This window comes from Hyla sarda, chromosome 8, assembly GCF_029499605.1.
Source record: "Hyla sarda isolate aHylSar1 chromosome 8, aHylSar1.hap1, whole genome shotgun sequence".
Classification (NCBI taxonomy): Eukaryota; Metazoa; Chordata; class Amphibia; order Anura; family Hylidae; genus Hyla; species Hyla sarda.
Genome location: NC_079196.1, coordinates 112,786,382 through 112,810,168, shown reverse-complemented (window position 1 = coordinate 112,810,168; position 23,787 = coordinate 112,786,382). Strand labels below are relative to the sequence as shown.

General features: G+C 43.4%; 14 pseudogenes; all 14 read left to right on the top strand.

Moving 5' to 3' along the window:
* The first annotated feature begins 145 nt into the window (after window positions 1–145).
* On the top strand, window positions 146–409 carry LOC130288396 (U2 spliceosomal RNA; annotated as a pseudogene).
* A 1,454-nt stretch (window positions 410–1,863) lies between these two features.
* On the top strand, window positions 1,864–2,127 carry LOC130289574 (U2 spliceosomal RNA; annotated as a pseudogene).
* A 1,476-nt stretch (window positions 2,128–3,603) lies between these two features.
* LOC130285971 (U2 spliceosomal RNA) lies at window positions 3,604–3,867 on the top strand (annotated as a pseudogene).
* Window positions 3,868–5,320: 1,453 nt separating this feature from the next.
* LOC130285970 (U2 spliceosomal RNA) lies at window positions 5,321–5,584 on the top strand (annotated as a pseudogene).
* A 1,461-nt stretch (window positions 5,585–7,045) lies between these two features.
* On the top strand, window positions 7,046–7,309 carry LOC130285968 (U2 spliceosomal RNA; annotated as a pseudogene).
* Window positions 7,310–8,780: 1,471 nt separating this feature from the next.
* Window positions 8,781–9,044, top strand: LOC130285967 (U2 spliceosomal RNA; annotated as a pseudogene).
* Window positions 9,045–10,511: 1,467 nt separating this feature from the next.
* Window positions 10,512–10,775, top strand: LOC130285966 (U2 spliceosomal RNA; annotated as a pseudogene).
* Window positions 10,776–12,258: 1,483 nt separating this feature from the next.
* On the top strand, window positions 12,259–12,522 carry LOC130285965 (U2 spliceosomal RNA; annotated as a pseudogene).
* Window positions 12,523–13,989: 1,467 nt separating this feature from the next.
* On the top strand, window positions 13,990–14,253 carry LOC130289077 (U2 spliceosomal RNA; annotated as a pseudogene).
* A 1,470-nt stretch (window positions 14,254–15,723) lies between these two features.
* Window positions 15,724–15,988, top strand: LOC130287886 (U2 spliceosomal RNA; annotated as a pseudogene).
* A 1,479-nt stretch (window positions 15,989–17,467) lies between these two features.
* On the top strand, window positions 17,468–17,731 carry LOC130285596 (U2 spliceosomal RNA; annotated as a pseudogene).
* Window positions 17,732–19,201: 1,470 nt separating this feature from the next.
* Window positions 19,202–19,465, top strand: LOC130290226 (U2 spliceosomal RNA; annotated as a pseudogene).
* Window positions 19,466–20,935: 1,470 nt separating this feature from the next.
* Window positions 20,936–21,200, top strand: LOC130287885 (U2 spliceosomal RNA; annotated as a pseudogene).
* A 1,485-nt stretch (window positions 21,201–22,685) lies between these two features.
* On the top strand, window positions 22,686–22,949 carry LOC130287232 (U2 spliceosomal RNA; annotated as a pseudogene).
* Window positions 22,950–23,787: the final 838 nt, after the last annotated feature.

Here is a 23,787-nt window from a genome sequence, read left to right as displayed (position 1 = left end):
GTGCTGTATGTATGTATGGGTGGCTGACTGCCACCCACCCAGAAAGTGTATGGGAGGCTGGTTGGCTGCCAGCCTTCCTTCCATTCCTATGAGTAATGTGAGTGCTCATGAAGGGGACATGGTTGGGTCCACCCCTTTCCCGGTTATCCCCTCTAGGCCTTTTGGCTTAGATCAAGTGTAAAAAAAGAAAGAATCTTGCGACAGATCGCATCCTGAGGCACGTTTTTTTTTGTGTGAATACTTGCACTTGGGTGACTTGTGAGCACATACTGATACATACGTTCCCTATCTGGGGACCATAAATTAAATGGATTTTTGAGAAAGGGAGCTGATTTGGAAGCTTGCTTCTGTCGCCCTATGCATTGACCCGATGTGGCAGTATCTTCGGGTAGTGAACAGTGCACCACCCCATTCCAGTGTTAAACAAGAAAGATTCTCATTTAATCCTCCGTGGGTGAGAATTTGAGTTTGAGAATTGGAGACCAAAATGATGAGTTGCACTGACTGGTTTATGAACGTCTATTCATTTAGCGTTTTAATGACCATGTTTGCACACTGATTGGTGTAAAAAAATAAAATAAAACTAAATAATAATAATCTAGCACACCTGTGCAGGTTTGACATGACATGACAGGTAGCTGTCTTGTGGGTGGTGCTGAATCCTGTTAAATGACATGAGGGTCTCATGCCTATACACAAGGGTGTGTCATTGCTGTTGCTTGACCATGCATTGGTTTCTGTGGTCAGTGAATGATAAAAACAAAATTTACCATCCATTGATGGATGGGAAATCCGCCATGAGGCATTTGTTTTTAGAAACTGCTGCTCACAACCAATGTTGCAATGGAGTGTCTCCATCTGCTGGTGGTATTGGAAAGGCATTAGTGCTATGACAGGGTCTGAAGAAGAAGAAGAAGAAGACGGAAAAAAATATATATAAAAAGAAAAAGAGAGAGAGAGAGAGACTGACTTAGTGAGCGAGTGAGTGAGAGAGTGAGAGTGAGTGAGAGTGAATGAGTGAGTGAGTGATTGAGTGAGTGAGTGAGAACAAATGAGTTAAAGCAAGTGAGTGAGAGAGATCGAATGAATGAAAGTCTGAATGACAGAAAGAAAAAAGGATGAAGAAAGAAGCATGAAGAAAAAAAAATGTATATGGAGTTGCTGACATGAGTGCAATCTACAAAGCCGTTGAGGCTGATCCTCATGGGAGGATTATTGCACCAGGACCCTTAGCACTTTTAAAATGCCATTCAATGCCACGGGCTAGATGTAAACTGCAGATGACCATGTTGTGGTAGTTACCATGGATACCCAAGTGATGTGTGAGCTAACACATAGGCCCAACAGATTCCAAGAAGGCCAGAATCACCAGCGGCACCACCATCGATTGTCAGGTCACCCGGATTCAGCAAATACCAGAGTCCAAAATGATGCAGGTTTATACTGTTAATTTTCAGTTTATCGTTACAGTTGGTGTTATTCCATGTCGGAAGGGACGCAGCTACAGCCAGTGGGGTAACTAGAGACAGGCAGGCAGCTATGTGCAACAAAGGTAGGCGTGTTGTTTTCATATGCAGATCTGAAATATTGTCTTATATGCAAGAGGAGGAGTGATGGGGGTTCAGGCAAAAGCCAGGCTATGGATTGCATTGCTAAATGCTCCATCAGAGTGCAATGGTCGCCTGTCCTTTTTTTAAGTGATGATGTGGGTTTAGCCTGTGCTGTATGTATGTATGGGTGGCTGACTGCCACCCACCCAGAAAGTGTATGGGAGGCTGGTTGGCTGCCAGCCTTCCTTCCATTCCTATGAGTAATGTGAGTGCTCATGAAGGGGACATGGTTGGGTCCACCCCTTTCCCGGTTATCCCCTCTAGGCCTTTTGGCTTAGATCAAGTGTAAAAAAAGAAAGAATCTTGCGACAGATCGCATCCTGAGGCACGTTTTTTTTTGTGTGAATACTTGCACTTGGGTGACTTGTGAGCACATACTGATACATACGTTCCCTATCTGGGGACCATAAATGAAATGGATTTTTGAGAAAGGGAGCTGATTCGGAAGCTTGCTTCTGTCGCCCTATGCATTGACCCGATGTGGCAGTATCTTCGGGTAGTGAACAGTGCACCACCCCATTCCAGTGTTAAACTAGAAAGATTCTCATTTAATCCTCCGTGGGTGAGAATTTGAGTTTGAGAATTGGAGACCAAAATGATGAGTTGCACTGACTGGTTTATGAACGTCTATTCATTTAGCGTTTTAATGACCATGTTTGCACACTGATTGGTGTAAAAAAATAAAATAAAACTAAATAATAATAATCTAGCACACCTGTGCAGGTTTGACATGACATGACAGGTAGCTGTCTTGTGGGTGGTGCTGAATCCTGTTAAATGACATGAGGGTCTCATGCCTATACACAAGGGTGTGTCATTGCTGTTGCTTGACCATGCATTGGTTTCTGTGGTCAGTGAATGATAAAAACAAAATTTACCATCCATTGATGGATGGGAAATCCGCCATGAGGCATTTGTTTTTAGAAACTGCTGCTCACAACCAATGTTGCAATGGAGTGTCTCCATCTGCTGGTGGTATTGGAAAGGCATTAGTGCTATGACAGGGTCTGAAGAAGAAGAAGAAGAAGAAGAAGAAGAAGACGGAAAAAAATATATATAAAAAGAAAAAGAGAGAGAGAGAGAGAGACTGACTTAGTGAGCGAGTGAGTGAGAGAGTGAGAGTGAGTGAGAGTGAATGAGTGAGTGAGTGATTGAGTGAGTGAGTGAGTGAGTGAGAACAAATGAGTTAAAGCAAGTGAGTGAGAGAGATCGAATGAATGAAAGTCTGAATGACAGAAAGAAAAAAGGATGAAGAAAGAAGCATGAAGAAAAAAAAATGTATATGGAGTTGCTGACATGAGTGCAATCTACAAAGCCGTTGAGGCTGATCCTCATGGGAGGATTATTGCACCAGGACCCTTAGCACTTTTAAAATGCCATTCAATGCCACGGGCTAGATGTAAACTGCAGATGACCATGTTGTGGTAGTTACCATGGATACCCAAGTGATGTGTGAGCTAACACATAGGCCCAACAGATTCCAAGAAGGCCAGAATCACCAGCGGCACCACCATCGATTGTCAGGTCACCCGGATTCAGCAAATACCAGAGTCCAAAATGATGCAGGTTTATACTGTTAATTTTCAGTTTATCGTTACAGTTGGTGTTATTCCATGTCGGAAGGGACGCAGCTACAGCCAGTGGGGTAACTAGAGACAGGCAGGCAGCTATGTGCAACAAAGGTAGGCGTGTTGTTTTCATATGCAGATCTGAAATATTGTCTTATATGCAAGAGGAGGAGTGATGGGGGTTCAGGCAAAAGCCAGGCTATGGATTGCATTGCTAAATGCTCCATCAGAGTGCAATGGTCGCCTGTCCTTTTTTTAAGTGATGATGTGGGTTTAGCCTGTGCTGTATGTATGTATGGGTGGCTGACTGCCACCCACCCAGAAAGTGTATGGGAGGCTGGTTGGCTGCCAGCCTTCCTTCCATTCCTATGAGTAATGTGAGTGCTCATGAAGGGGACATGGTTGGGTCCACCCCTTTCCCGGTTATCCCCTCTAGGCCTTTTGGCTTAGATCAAGTGTAAAAAAAGAAAGGATCTTGCGACAGATCGCATCCTGAGGCACGTTTTTTTTTGTGTGAATACTTGCACTTGGGTGACTTGTGAGCACATACTGATACATACGTTCCCTATCTGGGGACCATAAATTAAATGGATTTTTGAGAAAGGGAGCTGATTTGGAAGCTTGCTTCTGTCGCCCTATGCATTGACCCGATGTGGCAGTATCTTCGGGTAGTGAACAGTGCACCACCCCATTCCAGTGTTAAACAAGAAAGATTCTCATTTAATCCTCCGTGGGTGAGAATTTGAGTTTGAGAATTGGAGACCAAAATGATGAGTTGCACTGACTGGTTTATGAACGTCTATTCATTTAGCGTTTTAATGACCATGTTTGCACACTGATTGGTGTAAAAAAATAAAATAAAACTAAATAATAATAATCTAGCACACCTGTGCAGGTTTGACATGACATGACAGGTAGCTGTCTTGTGGGTGGTGCTGAATCCTGTTAAATGACATGAGGGTCTCATGCCTATACACAAGGGTGTGTCATTGCTGTTGCTTGACCATGCATTGGTTTCTGTGGTCAGTGAATGATAAAAACTAAATTTACCATCCATTGATGGATGGGAAATCCGCCATGAGGCATTTGTTTTTAGAAACTGCTGCTCACAACCAATGTTGCAATGGAGTGTCTCCATCTGCTGGTGGTATTGGAAAGGCATTAGTGCTATGACAGGGTCTGAAGAAGAAGAAGAAGAAGAAGAAGAAGACGGAAAAAAATATATATAAAAAGAAAAAGAGAGAGAGAGAGAGAGACTGACTTAGTGAGCGAGTGAGTGAGAGAGTGAGAGTGAGTGAGAGTGAATGAGTGAGTGAGTGAGTGAGAACAAATGAGTTAAAGCAAGTGAGTGAGAGAGATCGAATGAATGAAAGTCTGAATGACAGAAAGAAAAAAGGATGAAGAAAGAAGCATGAAGAAAAAAAAATGTATATGGAGTTGCTGACATGAGTGCAATCTACAAAGCCGTTGAGGCTGATCCTCATGGGAGGATTATTGCACCAGGACCCTTAGCACTTTTAAAATGCCATTCAATGCCACGGGCTAGATGTAAACTGCAGATGACCATGTTGTGGTAGTTACCATGGATACCCAAGTGATGTGTGAGCTAACACATAGGCCCAACAGATTCCAAGAAGGCCAGAATCACCAGCGGCACCACCATCGATTGTCAGGTCACCCGGATTCAGCAAATACCAGAGTCCAAAATGATGCAGGTTTATACTGTTAATTTTCAGTTTATCGTTACAGTTGGTGTTATTCCATGTCGGAAGGGACGCAGCTACAGCCAGTGGGGTAACTAGAGACAGGCAGGCAGCTATGTGCAACAAAGGTAGGCGTGTTGTTTTCATATGCAGATCTGAAATATTGTCTTATATGCAAGAGGAGGAGTGATGGGGGTTCAGGCAAAAGCCAGGCTATGGATTGCATTGCTAAATGCTCCATCAGAGTGCAATGGTCGCCTGTCCTTTTTTTAAGTGATGATGTGGGTTTAGCCTGTGCTGTATGTATGTATGGGTGGCTGACTGCCACCCACCCAGAAAGTGTATGGGAGGCTGGTTGGCTGCCAGCCTTCCTTCCATTCCTATGAGTAATGTGAGTGCTCATGAAGGGGACATGGTTGGGTCCACCCCTTTCCCGGTTATCCCCTCTAGGCCTTTTGGCTTAGATCAAGTGTAAAAAAAGAAAGGATCTTGCGACAGATCGCATCCTGAGGCACGTTTTTTTTTGTGTGAATACTTGCACTTGGGTGACTTGTGAGCACATACTGATACATACGTTCCCTATCTGGGGACCATAAATTAAATGGATTTTTGAGAAAGGGAGCTGATTTGGAAGCTTGCTTCTGTCGCCCTATGCATTGACCCGATGTGGCAGTATCTTCGGGTAGTGAACAGTGCACCACCCCATTCCAGTGTTAAACAAGAAAGATTCTCATTTAATCCTCCGTGGGTGAGAATTTGAGTTTGAGAATTGGAGACCAAAATGATGAGTTGCACTGACTGGTTTATGAACGTCTATTCATTTAGCGTTTTAATGACCATGTTTGCACACTGATTGGTGTAAAAAAATAAAATAAAACTAAATAATAATAATCTAGCACACCTGTGCAGGTTTGACATGACATGACAGGTAGCTGTCTTGTGGGTGGTGCTGAATCCTGTTAAATGACATGAGGGTCTCATGCCTATACACAAGGGTGTGTCATTGCTGTTGCTTGACCATGCATTGGTTTCTGTGGTCAGTGAATGATAAAAACAAAATTTACCATCCATTGATGGATGGGAAATCCGCCATGAGGCATTTGTTTTTAGAAACTGCTGCTCACAACCAATGTTGCAATGGAGTGTCTCCATCTGCTGGTGGTATTGGAAAGGCATTAGTGCTATGACAGGGTCTGAAGAAGAAGAAGAAGACGGAAAAAAATATATATAAAAAGAAAAAGAGAGAGAGAGAGAGAGACTGACTTAGTGAGCGAGTGAGTGAGAGAGTGAGAGTGAGTGAGAGTGAATGAGTGAGTGAGTGATTGAGTGAGTGAGTGAGTGAGTGAGAACAAATGAGTTAAAGCAAGTGAGTGAGAGAGATCGAATGAATGAAAGTCTGAATGACAGAAAGAAAAAAGGATGAAGAAAGAAGCATGAAGAAAAAAAAATGTATATGGAGTTGCTGACATGAGTGCAATCTACAAAGCCGTTGAGGCTGATCCTCATGGGAGGATTATTGCACCAGGACCCTTAGCACTTTTAAAATGCCATTCAATGCCACGGGCTAGATGTAAACTGCAGATGACCATGTTGTGGTAGTTACCATGGATACCCAAGTGATGTGTGAGCTAACACATAGGCCCAACAGATTCCAAGAAGGCCAGAATCACCAGCGGCACCACCATCGATTGTCAGGTCACCCGGATTCAGCAAATACCAGAGTCCAAAATGATGCAGGTTTATACTGTTAATTTTCAGTTTATCGTTACAGTTGGTGTTATTCCATGTCGGAAGGGACGCAGCTACAGCCAGTGGGGTAACTAGAGACAGGCAGGCAGCTATGTGCAACAAAGGTAGGCGTGTTGTTTTCATATGCAGATCTGAAATATTGTCTTATATGCAAGAGGAGGAGTGATGGGGGTTCAGGCAAAAGCCAGGCTATGGATTGCATTGCTAAATGCTCCATCAGAGTGCAATGGTCGCCTGTCCTTTTTTTAAGTGATGATGTGGGTTTAGCCTGTGCTGTATGTATGTATGGGTGGCTGACTGCCACCCACCCAGAAAGTGTATGGGAGGCTGGTTGGCTGCCAGCCTTCCTTCCATTCCTATGAGTAATGTGAGTGCTCATGAAGGGGACATGGTTGGGTCCACCCCTTTCCCGGTTATCCCCTCTAGGCCTTTTGGCTTAGATCAAGTGTAAAAAAAGAAAGGATCTTGCGACAGATCGCATCCTGAGGCACGTTTTTTTTTGTGTGAATACTTGCACTTGGGTGACTTGTGAGCACATACTGATACATACGTTCCCTATCTGGGGACCATAAATTAAATGGATTTTTGAGAAAGGGAGCTGATTTGGAAGCTTGCTTCTGTCGCCCTATGCATTGACCCGATGTGGCAGTATCTTCGGGTAGTGAACAGTGCACCACCCCATTCCAGTGTTAAACAAGAAAGATTCTCATTTAATCCTCCGTGGGTGAGAATTTGAGTTTGAGAATTGGAGACCAAAATGATGAGTTGCACTGACTGGTTTATGAACGTCTATTCATTTAGCGTTTTAATGACCATGTTTGCACACTGATTGGTGTAAAAAAATAAAATAAAACTAAATAATAATAATCTAGCACACCTGTGCAGGTTTGACATGACATGACAGGTAGCTGTCTTGTGGGTGGTGCTGAATCCTGTTAAATGACATGAGGGTCTCATGCCTATACACAAGGGTGTGTCATTGCTGTTGCTTGACCATGCATTGGTTTCTGTGGTCAGTGAATGATAAAAACAAAATTTACCATCCATTGATGGATGGGAAATCCGCCATGAGGCATTTGTTTTTAGAAACTGCTGCTCACAACCAATGTTGCAATGGAGTGTCTCCATCTGCTGGTGGTATTGGAAAGGCATTAGTGCTATGACAGGGTCTGAAGAAGAAGAAGAAGAAGAAGACGGAAAAAAATATATATAAAAAGAAAAAGAGAGAGAGAGAGAGAGACTGACTTAGTGAGCGAGTGAGTGAGAGAGTGAGAGTGAGTGAGAGTGAATGAGTGAGTGAGTGATTGAGTGAGTGAGTGAGTGAGTGAGTGAGAACAAATGAGTTAAAGCAAGTGAGTGAGAGAGATCGAATGAATGAAAGTCTGAATGACAGAAAGAAAAAAGGATGAAGAAAGAAGCATGAAGAAAAAAAAATGTATATGGAGTTGCTGACATGAGTGCAATCTACAAAGCCGTTGAGGCTGATCCTCATGGGAGGATTATTGCACCAGGACCCTTAGCACTTTTAAAATGCCATTCAATGCCACGGGCTAGATGTAAACTGCAGATGACCATGTTGTGGTAGTTACCATGGATACCCAAGTGATGTGTGAGCTAACACATAGGCCCAACAGATTCCAAGAAGGCCAGAATCACCAGCGGCACCACCATCGATTGTCAGGTCACCCGGATTCAGCAAATACCAGAGTCCAAAATGATGCAGGTTTATACTGTTAATTTTCAGTTTATCGTTACAGTTGGTGTTATTCCATGTCGGAAGGGACGCAGCTACAGCCAGTGGGGTAACTAGAGACAGGCAGGCAGCTATGTGCAACAAAGGTAGGCGTGTTGTTTTCATATGCAGATCTGAAATATTGTCTTATATGCAAGAGGAGGAGTGATGGGGGTTCAGGCAAAAGCCAGGCTATGGATTGCATTGCTAAATGCTCCATCAGAGTGCAATGGTCGCCTGTCCTTTTTTTAAGTGATGATGTGGGTTTAGCCTGTGCTGTATGTATGTATGGGTGGCTGACTGCCACCCACCCAGAAAGTGTATGGGAGGCTGGTTGGCTGCCAGCCTTCCTTCCATTCCTATGAGTAATGTGAGTGCTCATGAAGGGGACATGGTTGGGTCCACCCCTTTCCCGGTTATCCCCTCTAGGCCTTTTGGCTTAGATCAAGTGTAAAAAAAGAAAGGATCTTGCGACAGATCGCATCCTGAGGCACGTTTTTTTTTGTGTGAATACTTGCACTTGGGTGACTTGTGAGCACATACTGATACATACGTTCCCTATCTGGGGACCATAAATTAAATGGATTTTTGAGAAAGGGAGCTGATTTGGAAGCTTGCTTCTGTCGCCCTATGCATTGACCCGATGTGGCAGTATCTTCGGGTAGTGAACAGTGCACCACCCCATTCCAGTGTTAAACAAGAAAGATTCTCATTTAATCCTCCGTGGGTGAGAATTTGAGTTTGAGAATTGGAGACCAAAATGATGAGTTGCACTGACTGGTTTATGAACGTCTATTCATTTAGCGTTTTAATGACCATGTTTGCACACTGATTAGTGTAAAAAAATAAAATAAAACTAAATAATAATAATCTAGCACACCTGTGCAGGTTTGACATGACATGACAGGTAGCTGTCTTGTGGGTGGTGCTGAATCCTGTTAAATGACATGAGGGTCTCATGCCTATACACAAGGGTGTGTCATTGCTGTTGCTTGACCATGCATTGGTTTCTGTGGTCAGTGAATGATAAAAACAAAATTTACCATCCATTGATGGATGGGAAATCCGCCATGAGGCATTTGTTTTTAGAAACTGCTGCTCACAACCAATGTTGCAATGGAGTGTCTCCATCTGCTGGTGGTATTGGAAAGGCATTAGTGCTATGACAGGGTCTGAAGAAGAAGAAGAAGAAGAAGAAGAAGACGGAAAAAAATATATATAAAAAGAAAAAGAGAGAGAGAGAGAGACTGACTTAGTGAGCGAGTGAGTGAGAGAGTGAGAGTGAGTGAGAGTGAATGAGTGAGTGATTGAGTGAGTGAGTGAGTGAGTGAGAACAAATGAGTTAAAGCAAGTGAGTGAGAGAGATCGAATGAATGAAAGTCTGAATGACAGAAAGAAAAAAGGATGAAGAAAGAAGCATGAAGAAAAAAAAATGTATATGGAGTTGCTGACATGAGTGCAATCTACAAAGCCGTTGAGGCTGATCCTCATGGGAGGATTATTGCACCAGGACCCTTAGCACTTTTAAAATGCCATTCAATGCCACGGGCTAGATGTAAACTGCAGATGACCATGTTGTGGTAGTTACCATGGATACCCAAGTGATGTGTGAGCTAACACATAGGCCCAACAGATTCCAAGAAGGCCAGAATCACCAGCGGCACCACCATCGATTGTCAGGTCACCCGGATTCAGCAAATACCAGAGTCCAAAATGATGCAGGTTTATACTGTTAATTTTCAGTTTATCGTTACAGTTGGTGTTATTCCATGTCGGAAGGGACGCAGCTACAGCCAGTGGGGTAACTAGAGACAGGCAGGCAGCTATGTGCAACAAAGGTAGGCGTGTTGTTTTCATATGCAGATCTGAAATATTGTCTTATATGCAAGAGGAGGAGTGATGGGGGTTCAGGCAAAAGCCAGGCTATGGATTGCATTGCTAAATGCTCCATCAGAGTGCAATGGTCGCCTGTCCTTTTTTTAAGTGATGATGTCGGTTTAGCCTGTGCTGTATGTATGTATGGGTGGCTGACTGCCACCCACCCAGAAAGTGTATGGGAGGCTGGTTGGCTGCCAGCCTTCCTTCCATTCCTATGAGTAATGTGAGTGCTCATGAAGGGGACATGGTTGGGTCCACCCCTTTCCCGGTTATCCCCTCTAGGCCTTTTGGCTTAGATCAAGTGTAAAAAAAGAAAGGATCTTGCGACAGATCGCATCCTGAGGCACGTTTTTTTTTGTGTGAATACTTGCACTTGGGTGACTTGTGAGCACATACTGATACATACGTTCCCTATCTGGGGACCATAAATTAAATGGATTTTTGAGAAAGGGAGCTGATTTGGAAGCTTGCTTCTGTCGCCCTATGCATTGACCCGATGTGGCAGTATCTTCGGGTAGTGAACAGTGCACCACCCCATTCCAGTGTTAAACAAGAAAGATTCTCATTTAATCCTCCGTGGGTGAGAATTTGAGTTTGAGAATTGGAGACCAAAATGATGAGTTGCACTGACTGGTTTATGAACGTCTATTCATTTAGCGTTTTAATGACCATGTTTGCACACTGATTGGTGTAAAAAAATAAAATAAAACTAAATAATAATAATCTAGCACACCTGTGCAGGTTTGACATGACATGACAGGTAGCTGTCTTGTGGGTGGTGCTGAATCCTGTTAAATGACATGAGGGTCTCATGCCTATACACAAGGGTGTGTCATTGCTGTTGCTTGACCATGCATTGGTTTCTGTGGTCAGTGAATGATAAAAACAAAATTTACCATCCATTGATGGATGGGAAATCCGCCATGAGGCATTTGTTTTTAGAAACTGCTGCTCACAACCAATGTTGCAATGGAGTGTCTCCATCTGCTGGTGGTATTGGAAAGGCATTAGTGCTATGACAGGGTCTGAAGAAGAAGAAGAAGAAGAAGAAGAAGAAGAAGACGGAAAAAAATATATATAAAAAGAAAAAGAGAGAGAGAGAGAGAGACTGACTTAGTGAGCGAGTGAGTGAGAGAGTGAGAGTGAGTGAGAGTGAATGAGTGAGTGAGTGATTGAGTGAGTGAGTGAGTGAGTGAGTGAGAACAAATGAGTTAAAGCAAGTGAGTGAGAGAGATCGAATGAATGAAAGTCTGAATGACAGAAAGAAAAAAGGATGAAGAAAGAAGCATGAAGAAAAAAAAATGTATATGGAGTTGCTGACATGAGTGCAATCTACAAAGCCGTTGAGGCTGATCCTCATGGGAGGATTATTGCACCAGGACCCTTAGCACTTTTAAAATGCCATTCAATGCCACGGGCTAGATGTAAACTGCAGATGACCATGTTGTGGTAGTTACCATGGATACCCAAGTGATGTGTGAGCTAACACATAGGCCCAACAGATTCCAAGAAGGCCAGAATCACCAGCGGCACCACCATCGATTGTCAGGTCACCCGGATTCAGCAAATACCAGAGTCCAAAATGATGCAGGTTTATACTGTTAATTTTCAGTTTATCGTTACAGTTGGTGTTATTCCATGTCGGAAGGGACGCAGCTACAGCCAGTGGGGTAACTAGAGACAGGCAGGCAGCTATGTGCAACAAAGGTAGGCGTGTTGTTTTCATATGCAGATCTGAAATATTGTCTTATATGCAAGAGGAGGAGTGATGGGGGTTCAGGCAAAAGCCAGGCTATGGATTGCATTGCTAAATGCTCCATCAGAGTGCAATGGTCGCCTGTCCTTTTTTTAAGTGATGATGTGGGTTTAGCCTGTGCTGTATGTATGTATGGGTGGCTGACTGCCACCCACCCAGAAAGTGTATGGGAGGCTGGTTGGCTGCCAGCCTTCCTTCCATTCCTATGAGTAATGTGAGTGCTCATGAAGGGGACATGGTTGGGTCCACCCCTTTCCCGGTTATCCCCTCTAGGCCTTTTGGCTTAGATCAAGTGTAAAAAAAGAAAGGATCTTGCGACAGATCGCATCCTGAGGCACGTTTTTTTTTGTGTGAATACTTGCACTTGGGTGACTTGTGAGCACATACTGATACATACGTTCCCTATCTGGGGACCATAAATTAAATGGATTTTTGAGAAAGGGAGCTGATTTGGAAGCTTGCTTCTGTCGCCCTATGCATTGACCCGATGTGGCAGTATCTTCGGGTAGTGAACAGTGCACCACCCCATTCCAGTGTTAAACAAGAAAGATTCTCATTTAATCCTCCGTGGGTGAGAATTTGAGTTTGAGAATTGGAGACCAAAATGATGAGTTGCACTGACTGGTTTATGAACGTCTATTCATTTAGCGTTTTAATGACCATGTTTGCACACTGATTGGTGTAAAAAAATAAAATAAAACTAAATAATAATAATCTAGCACACCTGTGCAGGTTTGACATGACATGACAGGTAGCTGTCTTGTGGGTGGTGCTGAATCCTGTTAAATGACATGAGGGTCTCATGCCTATACACAAGGGTGTGTCATTGCTGTTGCTTGACCATGCATTGGTTTCTGTGGTCAGTGAATGATAAAAACAAAATTTACCATCCATTGATGGATGGGAAATCCGCCATGAGGCATTTGTTTTTAGAAACTGCTGCTCACAACCAATGTTGCAATGGAGTGTCTCCATCTGCTGGTGGTATTGGAAAGGCATTAGTGCTATGACAGGGTCTGAAGAAGAAGAAGAAGAAGAAGAAGAAGACGGAAAAAAATATATATAAAAAGAAAAAGAGAGAGAGAGAGAGACTGACTTAGTGAGCGAGTGAGTGAGAGAGTGAGAGTGAGTGAGAGTGAATGAGTGAGTGAGTGATTGAGTGAGTGAGTGAGTGAGAACAAATGAGTTAAAGCAAGTGAGTGAGAGAGATCGAATGAATGAAAGTCTGAATGACAGAAAGAAAAAAGGATGAAGAAAGAAGCATGAAGAAAAAAAAATGTATATGGAGTTGCTGACATGAGTGCAATCTACAAAGCCGTTGAGGCTGATCCTCATGGGAGGATTATTGCACCAGGACCCTTAGCACTTTTAAAATGCCATTCAATGCCACGGGCTAGATGTAAACTGCAGATGACCATGTTGTGGTAGTTACCATGGATACCCAAGTGATGTGTGAGCTAACACATAGGCCCAACAGATTCCAAGAAGGCCAGAATCACCAGCGGCACCACCATCGATTGTCAGGTCACCCGGATTCAGCAAATACCAGAGTCCAAAATGATGCAGGTTTATACTGTTAATTTTCAGTTTATCGTTACAGTTGGTGTTATTCCATGTCGGAAGGGACGCAGCTACAGCCAGTGGGGTAACTAGAGACAGGCAGGCAGCTATGTGCAACAAAGGTAGGCGTGTTGTTTTCATATGCAGATCTGAAATATTGTCTTATATGCAAGAGGAGGAGTGATGGGGGTTCAGGCAAAAGCCAGGCTATGGATTGCATTGCTAAATGCTCCATCAGAGTGCAATGGTCGCCTGTCCTTTTTTTAAGTGATGATGTGGGTTTAGCCTGTGCTGTATGTATGTATGGGTGGCTGACTGCCACCCACCCAGAAAGTGTATGGGAGGCTGGTTGGCTGCCAGCCTTCCTTCCATTCCTATGAGTAATGTGAGTGCTCATGAAGGGGACATGGTTGGGTCCACCCCTTTCCCGGTTATCCCCTCTAGGCCTTTTGGCTTAGATCAAGTGTAAAAAAAGAAAGGATCTTGCGACAGATCGCATCCTGAGGCACGTTTTTTTTTGTGTGAATACTTGCACTTGGGTGACTTGTGAGCACATACTGATACATACGTTCCCCATCTGGGGACCATAAATTAAATGGATTTTTGAGAAAGGGAGCTGATTTGGAAGCTTGCTTCTGTCGCCCTATGCATTGACCCGATGTGGCAGTATCTTCGGGTAGTGAACAGTGCACCACCCCATTCCAGTGTTAAACAAGAAAGATTCTCATTTAATCCTCCGTGGGTGAGAATTTGAGTTTGAGAATTGGAGACCAAAATGATGAGTTGCACTGACTGGTTTATGAACGTCTATTCATTTAGCGTTTTAATGACCATGTTTGCACACTGATTGGTGTAAAAAAATAAAATAAAACTAAATAATAATAATCTAGCACACCTGTGCAGGTTTGACATGACATGACAGGTAGCTGTCTTGTGGGTGGTGCTGAATCCTGTTAAATGACATGAGGGTCTCATGCCTATACACAAGGGTGTGTCATTGCTGTTGCTTGACCATGCATTGGTTTCTGTGGTCAGTGAATGATAAAAACAAAATTTACCATCCATTGATGGATGGGAAATCCGCCATGAGGCATTTGTTTTTAGAAACTGCTGCTCACAACCAATGTTGCAATGGAGTGTCTCCATCTGCTGGTGGTATTGGAAAGGCATTAGTGCTATGACAGGGTCTGAAGAAGAAGAAGAAGAAGAAGAAGACGGAAAAAAATATATATAAAAAGAAAAAGAGAGAGAGAGAGAGAGACTGACTTAGTGAGCGAGTGAGTGAGAGAGTGAGAGTGAGTGAGAGTGAATGAGTGAGTGAGTGATTGAGTGAGTGAGTGAGTGAGTGAGAACAAATGAGTTAAAGCAAGTGAGTGAGAGAGATCGAATGAATGAAAGTCTGAATGACAGAAAGAAAAAAGGATGAAGAAAGAAGCATGAAGAAAAAAAAATGTATATGGAGTTGCTGACATGAGTGCAATCTACAAAGCCGTTGAGGCTGATCCTCATGGGAGGATTATTGCACCAGGACCCTTAGCACTTTTAAAATGCCATTCAATGCCACGGGCTAGATGTAAACTGCAGATGACCATGTTGTGGTAGTTACCATGGATACCCAAGTGATGTGTGAGCTAACACATAGGCCCAACAGATTCCAAGAAGGCCAGAATCACCAGCGGCACCACCATCGATTGTCAGGTCACCCGGATTCAGCAAATACCAGAGTCCAAAATGATGCAGGTTTATACTGTTAATTTTCAGTTTATCGTTACAGTTGGTGTTATTCCATGTCGGAAGGGACGCAGCTACAGCCAGTGGGGTAACTAGAGACAGGCAGGCAGCTATGTGCAACAAAGGTAGGCGTGTTGTTTTCATATGCAGATCTGAAATATTGTCTTATATGCAAGAGGAGGAGTGATGGGGGTTCAGGCAAAAGCCAGGCTATGGATTGCATTGCTAAATGCTCCATCAGAGTGCAATGGTCGCCTGTCCTTTTTTTAAGTGATGATGTGGGTTTAGCCTGTGCTGTATGTATGTATGGGTGGCTGACTGCCACCCACCCAGAAAGTGTATGGGAGGCTGGTTGGCTGCCAGCCTTCCTTCCATTCCTATGAGTAATGTGAGTGCTCATGAAGGGGACATGGTTGGGTCCACCCCTTTCCCGGTTATCCCCTCTAGGCCTTTTGGCTTAGATCAAGTGTAAAAAAAGAAAGGATCTTGCGACAGATCGCATCCTGAGGCACGTTTTTTTTTTGTGTGAATACTTGCACTTGGGTGACTTGTGAGCACATACTGATACATACGTTCCCTATCTGGGGACCATAAATTAAATGGATTTTTGAGAAAGGGAGCTGATTTGGAAGCTTGCTTCTGTCGCCCTATGCATTGACCCGATGTGGCAGTATCTTCGGGTAGTGAACAGTGCACCACCCCATTCCAGTGTTAAACAAGAAAGATTCTCATTTAATCCTCCGTGGGTGAGAATTTGAGTTTGAGAATTGGAGACCAAAATGATGAGTTGCACTGACTGGTTTATGAACGTCTATTCATTTAGCGTTTTAATGACCATGTTTGCACACTGATTGGTGTAAAAAAATAAAATAAAACTAAATAATAATAATCTAGCACACCTGTGCAGGTTTGACATGACATGACAGGTAGCTGTCTTGTGGGTGGTGCTGAATCCTGTTAAATGACATGAGGGTCTCATGCCTATACACAAGGGTGTGTCATTGCTGTTGCTTGACCATGCATTGGTTTCTGTGGTCAGTGAATGATAAAAACAAAATTTACCATCCATTGATGGATGGGAAATCCGCCATGAGGCATTTGTTTTTAGAAACTGCTGCTCACAACCAATGTTGCAATGGAGTGTCTCCATCTGCTGGTGGTATTGGAAAGGCATTAGTGCTATGACAGGGTCTGAAGAAGAAGAAGAAGAAGAAGAAGAAGAAGAAGACGGAAAAAAATATATATAAAAAGAAAAAGAGAGAGAGAGAGAGAGACTGACTTAGTGAGCGAGTGAGTGAGAGAGTGAGAGTGAGTGAGAGTGAATGAGTGAGTGAGTGATTGAGTGAGTGAGTGAGTGAGTGAGAACAAATGAGTTAAAGCAAGTGAGTGAGAGAGATCGAATGAATGAAAGTCTGAATGACAGAAAGAAAAAAGGATGAAGAAAGAAGCATGAAGAAAAAAAAATGTATATGGAGTTGCTGACATGAGTGCAATCTACAAAGCCGTTGAGGCTGATCCTCATGGGAGGATTATTGCACCAGGACCCTTAGCACTTTTAAAATGCCATTCAATGCCACGGGCTAGATGTAAACTGCAGATGACCATGTTGTGGTAGTTACCATGGATACCCAAGTGATGTGTGAGCTAACACATAGGCCCAACAGATTCCAAGAAGGCCAGAATCACCAGCGGCACCACCATCGATTGTCAGGTCACCCGGATTCAGCAAATACCAGAGTCCAAAATGATGCAGGTTTATACTGTTAATTTTCAGTTTATCGTTACAGTTGGTGTTATTCCATGTCGGAAGGGACGCAGCTACAGCCAGTGGGGTAACTAGAGACAGGCAGGCAGCTATGTGCAACAAAGGTAGGCGTGTTGTTTTCATATGCAGATCTGAAATATTGTCTTATATGCAAGAGGAGGAGTGATGGGGGTTCAGGCAAAAGCCAGGCTATGGATTGCATTGCTAAATGCTCCATCAGAGTGCAATGGTCGCCTGTCCTTTTTTTAAGTGATGATGTGGGTTTAGCCTGTGCTGTATGTATGTATGGGTGGCTGACTGCCACCCACCCAGAAAGTGTATGGGAGGCTGGTTGGCTGCCAGCCTTCCTTCCATTCCTATGAGTAATGTGAGTGCTCATGAAGGGGACATGGTTGGGTCCACCCCTTTCCCGGTTATCCCCTCTAGGCCTTTTGGCTTAGATCAAGTGTAAAAAAAGAAAGGATCTTGCGACAGATCGCATCCTGAGGCAGGTTTTTTTTTGTGTGAATACTTGCACTTGGGTGACTTGTGAGCACATACTGATACATACGTTCCCTATCTGGGGACCATAAATTAAATGGATTTTTGAGAAAGGGAGCTGATTTGGAAGCTTGCTTCTGTCGCCCTATGCATTGACCCGATGTGGCAGTATCTTCGGGTAGTGAACAGTGCACCACCCCATTCCAGTGTTAAACAAGAAAGATTCTCATTTAATCCTCCGTGGGTGAGAATTTGAGTTTGAGAATTGGAGACCAAAATGATGAGTTGCACTGACTGGTTTATGAACGTCTATTCATTTAGCGTTTTAATGACCATGTTTGCACACTGATTGGTGTAAAAAAATAAAATAAAACTAAATAATAATAATCTAGCACACCTGTGCAGGTTTGACATGACATGACAGGTAGCTGTCTTGTGGGTGGTGCTGAATCCTGTTAAATGACATGAGGGTCTCATGCCTATACACAAGGGTGTGTCATTGCTGTTGCTTGACCATGCATTGGTTTCTGTGGTCAGTGAATGATAAAAACAAAATTTACCATCCATTGATGGATGGGAAATCCGCCATGAGGCATTTGTTTTTAGAAACTGCTGCTCACAACCAATGTTGCAATGGAGTGTCTCCATCTGCTGGTGGTATTGGAAAGGCATTAGTGCTATGACAGGGTCTGAAGAAGAAGAAGAAGAAGAAGAAGACGGAAAAAAATATATATAAAAAGAAAAAGAGAGAGAGAGAGAGAGACTGACTTAGTGAGCGAGTGAGTGAGAGAGTGAGAGTGAGTGAGAGTGAATGAGTGAGTGAGTGATTGAGTGAGTGAGTGAGTGAGTGAGAACAAATGAGTTAAAGCAAGTGAGTGAGAGAGATCGAATGAATGAAAGTCTGAATGACAGAAAGAAAAAAGGATGAAGAAAGAAGCATGAAGAAAAAAAAATGTATATGGAGTTGCTGACATGAGTGCAATCTACAAAGCCGTTGAGGCTGATCCTCATGGGAGGATTATTGCACCAGGACCCTTAGCACTTTTAAAATGCCATTCAATGCCACGGGCTAGATGTAAACTGCAGATGACCATGTTGTGGTAGTTACCATGGATACCCAAGTGATGTGTGAGCTAACACATAGGCCCAACAGATTCCAAGAAGGCCAAAATCACCAGCGGCACCACCATCGATTGTCAGGTCACCCGGATTCAGCAAATACCAGAGTCCAAAATGATGCAGGTTTATACTGTTAATTTTCAGTTTATCGTTACAGTTGGTGTTATTCCATGTCGGAAGGGACGCAGCTACAGCCAGTGGGGTAACTAGAGACAGGCAGGCAGCTATGTGCAACAAAGGTAGGCGTGTTGTTTTCATATGCAGATCTGAAATATTGTCTTATATGCAAGAGGAGGAGTGATGGGGGTTCAGGCAAAAGCCAGGCTATGGATTGCATTGCTAAATGCTCCATCAGAGTGCAATGGTCGCCTGTCCTTTTTTTAAGTGATGATGTGGGTTTAGCCTGTGCTGTATGTATGTATGGGTGGCTGACTGCCACCCACCCAGAAAGTGTATGGGAGGCTGGTTGGCTGCCAGCCTTCCTTCCATTCCTATGAGTAATGTGAGTGCTCATGAAGGGGACATGGTTGGGTCCACCCCTTTCCCGGTTATCCCCTCTAGGCCTTTTGGCTTAGATCAAGTGTAAAAAAAGAAAGGATCTTGCGACAGATCGCATCCTGAGGCAGGTTTTTTTTTGTGTGAATACTTGCACTTGGGTGACTTGTGAGCACATACTGATACATACGTTCCCTATCTGGGGACCATAAATTAAATGGATTTTTGAGAAAGGGAGCTGATTTGGAAGCTTGCTTCTGTCGCCCTATGCATTGACCCGATGTGGCAGTATCTTCGGGTAGTGAACAGTGCACCACCCCATTCCAGTGTTAAACAAGAAAGATTCTCATTTAATCCTCCGTGGGTGAGAATTTGAGTTTGAGAATTGGAGACCAAAATGATGAGTTGCACTGACTGGTTTATGAACGTCTATTCATTTAGCGTTTTAATGACCATGTTTGCACACTGATTGGTGTAAAAAAATAAAATAAAACTAAATAATAATAATCTAGCACACCTGTGCAGGTTTGACATGACATGACAGGTAGCTGTCTTGTGGGTGGTGCTGAATCCTGTTAAATGACATGAGGGTCTCATGCCTATACACAAGGGTGTGTCATTGCTGTTGCTTGACCATGCATTGGTTTCTGTGGTCAGTGAATGATAAAAACAAAATTTACCATCCATTGATGGATGGGAAATCCGCCATGAGGCATTTGTTTTTAGAAACTGCTGCTCACAACCAATGTTGCAATGGAGTGTCTCCATCTGCTGGTGGTATTGGAAAGGCATTAGTGCTATGACAGGGTCTGAAGAAGAAGAAGAAGAAGAAGAAGACGGAAAAAAATATATATAAAAAGAAAAAGAGAGAGAGAGAGAGAGACTGACTTAGTGAGCGAGTGAGTGAGAGAGTGAGAGTGAGTGAGAGTGAATGAGTGAGTGAGTGATTGAGTGAGTGAGTGAGTGAGTGAGAACAAATGAGTTAAAGCAAGTGAGTGAGAGAGATCGAATGAATGAAAGTCTGAATGACAGAAAGAAAAAAGGATGAAGAAAGAAGCATGAAGAAAAAAAAATGTATATGGAGTTGCTGACATGAGTGCAATCTACAAAGCCGTTGAGGCTGATCCTCATGGGAGGATTATTGCACCAGGACCCTTAGCACTTTTAAAATGCCATTCAATGCCACGGGCTAGATGTAAACTGCAGATGACCATGTTGTGGTAGTTACCATGGATACCCAAGTGATGTGTGAGCTAACACATAGGCCCAACAGATTCCAAGAAGGCCAGAATCACCAGCGGCACCACCATCGATTGTCAGGTCACCCGGATTCAGCAAATACCAGAGTCCAAAATGATGCAGGTTTATACTGTTAATTTTCAGTTTATCGTTACAGTTGGTGTTATTCCATGTCGGAAGGGACGCAGCTACAGCCAGTGGGGTAACTAGAGACAGGCAGGCAGCTATGTGCAACAAAGGTAGGCGTGTTGTTTTCATATGCAGATCTGAAATATTGTCTTATATGCAAGAGGAGGAGTGATGGGGGTTCAGGCAAAAGCCAGGCTATGGATTGCATTGCTAAATGCTCCATCAGAGTGCAATGGTCGCCTGTCCTTTTTTTAAGTGATGATGTGGGTTTAGCCTGTGCTGTATGTATGTATGGGTGGCTGACTGCCACCCACCCAGAAAGTGTATGGGAGGCTGGTTGGCTGCCAGCCTTCCTTCCATTCCTATGAGTAATGTGAGTGCTCATGAAGGGGACATGGTTGGGTCCACCCCTTTCCCGGTTATCCCCTCTAGGCCTTTTGGCTTAGATCAAGTGTAAAAAAAGAAAGGATCTTGCGACAGATCGCATCCTGAGGCACGTTTTTTTTTTGTGTGAATACTTGCACTTGGGTGACTTGTGAGCACATACTGATACATACGTTCCCTATCTGGGGACCATAAATTAAATGGATTTTTGAGAAAGGGAGCTGATTTGGAAGCTTGCTTCTGTCGCCCTATGCATTGACCCGATGTGGCAGTATCTTCGGGTAGTGAACAGTGCACCACCCCATTCCAGTGTTAAACAAGAAAGATTCTCATTTAATCCTCCGTGGGTGAGAATTTGAGTTTGAGAATTGGAGACCAAAATGATGAGTTGCACTGACTGGTTTATGAACGTCTATTCATTTAGCGTTTTAATGACCATGTTTGCACACTGATTGGTGTAAAAAAATAAAATAAAACTAAATAATAATAATCTAGCACACCTGTGCAGGTTTGACATGACATGACAGGTAGCTGTCTTGTGGGTGGTGCTGAATCCTGTTAAATGACATGAGGGTCTCATGCCTATACACAAGGGTGTGTCATTGCTGTTGCTTGACCATGCATTGGTTTCTGTGGTCAGTGAATGATAAAAACAAAATTTACCATCCATTGATGGATGGGAAATCCGCCATGAGGCATTTGTTTTTAGAAACTGCTGCTCACAACCAATGTTGCAATGGAGTGTCTCCATCTGCTGGTGGTATTGGAAAGGCATTAGTGCTATGACAGGGTCTGAAGAAGAAGAAGAAGAAGAAGAAGAAGAAGAAGAAGAAGACGGAAAAAAATATATATAAAAAGAAAAAGAGAGAGAGAGAGAGAGACTGACTTAGTGAGCGAGTGAGTGAGAGAGTGAGAGTGAGTGAGAGTGAATGAGTGAGTGAGTGATTGAGTGAGTGAGTGAGTGAGTGAGAACAAATGAGTTAAAGCAAGTGAGTGAGAGAGATCGAATGAATGAAAGTCTGAATGACAGAAAGAAAAAAGGATGAAGAAAGAAGCATGAAGAAAAAAAAATGTATATGGAGTTGCTGACATGAGTGCAATCTACAAAGCCGTTGAGGCTGATCCTCATGGGAGGATTATTGCACCAGGACCCTTAGCACTTTTAAAATGCCATTCAATGCCACGGGCTAGATGTAAACTGCAGATGACCATGTTGTGGTAGTTACCATGGATACCCAAGTGATGTGTGAGCTAACACATAGGCCCAACAGATTCCAAGAAGGCCAGAATCACCAGCGGCACCACCATCGATTGTCAGGTCACCCGGATTCAGCAAATACCAGAGTCCAAAATGATGCAGGTTTATACTGTTAATTTTCAGTTTATCGTTACAGTTGGTGTTATTCCATGTCGGAAGGGACGCAGCTACAGCCAGTGGGGTAACTAGAGACAGGCAGGCAGCTATGTGCAACAAAGGTAGGCGTGTTGTTTTCATATGCAGATCTGAAATATTGTCTTATATGCAAGAGGAGGAGTGATGGGGGTTCAGGCAAAAGCCAGGCTATGGATTGCATTGCTAAATGCTCCATCAGAGTGCAATGGTCGCCTGTCCTTTTTTTAAGTGATGATGTGGGTTTAGCCTGTGCTGTATGTATGTATGGGTGGCTGACTGCCACCCACCCAGAAAGTGTATGGGAGGCTGGTTGGCTGCCAGCCTTCCTTCCATTCCTATGAGTAATGTGAGTGCTCATGAAGGGGACATGGTTGGGTCCACCCCTTTCCCGGTTATCCCCTCTAGGCCTTTTGGCTTAGATCAAGTGTAAAAAAAGAAAGGATCTTGCGACAGATCGCATCCTGAGGCACGTTTTTTTTTGTGTGAATACTTGCACTTGGGTGACTTGTGAGCACATACTGATACATATGTTCCCTATCTGGGGACCATAAATTAAATGGATTTTTGAGAAAGGGAGCTGATTTGGAAGCTTGCTTCTGTCGCCCTATGCATTGACCCGATGTGGCAGTATCTTCGGGTAGTGAACAGTGCACCACCCCATTCCAGTGTTAAACAAGAAAGATTCTCATTTAATCCTCCGTGGGTGAGAATTTGAGTTTGAGAATTGGAGACCAAAATGATGAGTTGCACTGACTGGTTTATGAACGTCTATTCATTTAGCGTTTTAATGACCATGTTTGCACACTGATTGGTGTAAAAAAATAAAATAAAACTAAATAATAATAATCTAGCACACCTGTGCAGGTTTGACATGACATGACAGGTAGCTGTCTTGTGGGTGGTGCTGAATCCTGTTAAATGACATGAGGGTCTCATGCCTATACACAAGGGTGTGTCATTGCTGTTGCTTGACCATGCATTGGTTTCTGTGGTCAGTGAATGATAAAAACAAAATTTACCATCCATTGATGGATGGGAAATCCGCCATGAGGCATTTGTTTTTAGAAACTGCTGCTCACAACCAATGTTGCAATGGAGTGTCTCCATCTGCTGGTGGTATTGGAAAGGCATTAGTGCTATGACAGGGTCTGAAGAAGAAGAAGAAGAAGAAGACGGAAAAAAATATATATAAAAAGAAAAAGAGAGAGAGAGAGAGAGACTGACTTAGTGAGCGAGTGAGTGAGAGAGTGAGAGTGAGTGAGAGTGAATGAGTGAGTGAGTGATTGAGTGAGTGAGTGAGTGAGTGAGAACAAATGAGTTAAAGCAAGTGAGTGAGAGAGATCGAATGAATGAAAGTCTGAATGACAGAAAGAAAAAAGGATGAAGAAAGAAGCATGAAGAAAAAAAAATGTATATGGAGTTGCTGACATGAGTGCAATCTACAAAGCCGTTGAGGCTGATCCTCATGGGAGGATTATTGCACCAGGACCCTTAGC